Below are 3,099 nucleotides of genomic sequence, written 5' to 3'. Positions count from 1 at the left end.
GTTCAAACGAGAACCCCTGTGATTTACGAGAATACGAGAACAACCGAATAACCACATATTGTGATAAAAAGTAAAATTAAAAGATTTTTAAAACTAAAATTGAAATTTAAAAAGATTCAGAAAATATTAAAATTAAAAGGGTAATAATGGAAATGATATCATAAAATCTTTTAATACGATTACACGATCATGATTATCATTATCTAATAAACGGTTAATCATGTGATATGGGTGTGATAATCATGTGATTATCACACAATTATCGCTTATATCAACACGATTTGGTGTGATATGGGTGTGATAATCATGTGATATCACTATCATAACAGCGCACTCGATTTGATCATGGTTTCGATCGGTTAGGATTAGACGATCACACATTTATCACAACGATTACGGGCGAAATCTATTAAACGATTTGGTGTGATATGAGTGTGATAATCATGTGATATCACTATTATAACATCACTTGCGCACTAAATTTGATCATAGTTTCGATCGGTTAGGGTTAGACAATTACATATTTATCACAACGATTACTCATGGTTTTCGATAGGTTATGGTTACACTTCATTGATTATAATTTCGATAGGTTATGGTTATACAATCACACAATTATCACAAGGGGAGAGGAGAGAGTRGAAAAGAACGTGCAGGAAAAAAGGGATAATTATGACTAATTAAAATAAAATAAAAWTTATAAAATTAATTAATTACATTACTKYCCTTATTAATTTATTTATATTTAATATAAGTTAATTTATTAATTAAAAAAGTTTGAGGTTATTAGATTGTTCTCGCATTCTCGTAAATCACAGGGGTTCTCGTTTGAACCTCCACATATATATATATATATATATATATATATATATATATATATTAACAGGGTTGGGTTCACGTGAGACCAGACTGTTTTCGTGAGACCCGTGAGACCACATTTTTACACTTGAAACTTCACAGCAAAAACATTGTGAATGTTTAAAAAAGTCGAACCTTCACAGCAAAAACACTGAGAAGGTTACATTCACAGCATTTTGTTGTAAAGTTTCAAGTGTAAAAAGCTGGTCTCACGTGATCCCAAGTCTATATTAACAAATTAAAGTTAATAAATATATTTGGAGTTTCATTTTATAATCTTGTAGTACATCTCTCTCTCTCTCTCTCTATATATATATATAATTATAATCAAGTTAGTTTTATAATAAACGATGGAAAGTTAGGTTTATATAATAACCTATTTTCATCATAGAATTTTATTAAGGTTTTTATTTAATTCAGGTGCTGCTGATGCCTGATACTCTTAGGAGAAATTTAGGAAGTGATATTCTTGTAGGGTGAATATTCTTAGATATGTTTGGTTTGATGGAATATTTTTGAAGAATTTATTGCGATAAGCGCTAACTATGGTAAGAGTTCTCGTCCTCATTTACCGGTTAATATTCTCGATTCTCGTCTTCGTTCTTACCGGGTAAGATTTTTAATTCTTGTCATATTCATCCGATAAAGTAAAGTGATTTGGTAAGCGCTTACTCGAGTATGGTAAACGGCACTTAAGTCGCTTTTGAAGAACCTAATCAAGCAACCATAATTGATACTCAGTGTAACGATTTTTTTTGGTTTATGTAACAAATGTTTAATTCTTTCCTATTTTATATTTGTTTTACTTAATAAACAAGTATTTATTTAACTTGTGTGGCCTATGTTGATTTTAATGTGACAATTTTTCATGTAGCGAAAAATTACATTATAATTTGATAATTTGACATTTCATCAATAGTTATAAAATCTATCAGTTACCTATCAAATAGATTCAAAACTTAAAAATTTGAATGTTTTACAATTACTCCTTGAAGTTTGCGAAGATTTCGTTCGTCCCACTTATGACTGTTGTATCTTTTTTGTTAAATCCAGTAAATGAAGGGTATTTTGGTCAATTTATCATTATCTTTTATTATTTGAATAAGTTTTTTTAATAATTATATTATGTTATATAAATACATACACACACCATGATCCCACTTCCATCACCATGCTTTCTTCTTCTCCCATTGCTTTCAACATCGTCCACGATAGAGCTGTTTATGAGCGGGATGACTTGTTAGACTCGTCTTGTCTGTTGCGTTAAAAAAAGGGGCTTGGATTACTATTCTTGAAGAAATAAGCGGGTTTGGACTGACTTGTTAAAATTAATGGACGGACATGAACAATGAAAAAAAATATTTGGGTAGGTTTGTCAGACCCATTAATATTTTTATAATAATTGACTTTTATAATTAAAATTTACAAATAAAATTAAAAATTCTTGATATTTATCAATTCCTACTTAATTATGACTCATAATAATAACATTCTTTAAAAATCTTAAATTTGAAAATATAATTACCTCAATTGATCAATTCTTTGTTATCTTATTTAGTCATTTTCTTTATCGATAATTCATATTTAGCGAAACAATTTCTTTCTGAAGTATGTATATTGTTATGTATTTACGTCAAATGTTAAGTTGGAAAAACTGTTATGTACTTTGAATTATTTACATAACTTTGTGATTTTATATAAGTTTTGTTTTCATAAAAATATAACAAAATTTCGTAAGCCCCTGGGCAAGCCCAGACCGTTTATAGGCAAGTATGAGTAAGTTTTCAAGCCCGTAAAACAGGGATTGATTTTACCATATTAGGTCTGTTGGATAAAAAATAAGTTAAGCCCGGTCCACATCCGGCCCAAGCCCGTAAATGATCGGGCTCTAGTTGGGGACGTCCTCAAACTATCACCAGAGACCCTTCTTTCCCCTCGTCCTCTTTCATCTGCACTCCACATCTCTCAATCGTCCTTCCAACTCACTGCTCCAGCCACAACCCTTTTCCTTCCCCCCCTTTTCATCACTTAGAAGCAATCATGACCACCATTGCCATCTGTTTGACTCTATTCTCGTGCTACTAACCACCACCATAACTCGCATATGAAAACCCACTTTGTCATGGTTTACCCCAAGAAAAATTAGGTGTGGATGGGTGAAAGATGATGTAAAGGCTATGAGAGAGAGAGAGAGAGATCTTCAGGAACATTTTATGAGTGGTGGGTTGTGGCCAACCCCCC

The sequence above is a fragment of the Cynara cardunculus genome, assembly GCF_001531365.2.
Source record: "Cynara cardunculus var. scolymus isolate 2C chromosome LG 16, CcrdV1, whole genome shotgun sequence".
In the NCBI taxonomy this organism is placed as follows: domain Eukaryota; kingdom Viridiplantae; phylum Streptophyta; class Magnoliopsida; order Asterales; family Asteraceae; genus Cynara; species Cynara cardunculus.
This window is presented reverse-complemented; position numbering follows the sequence as displayed.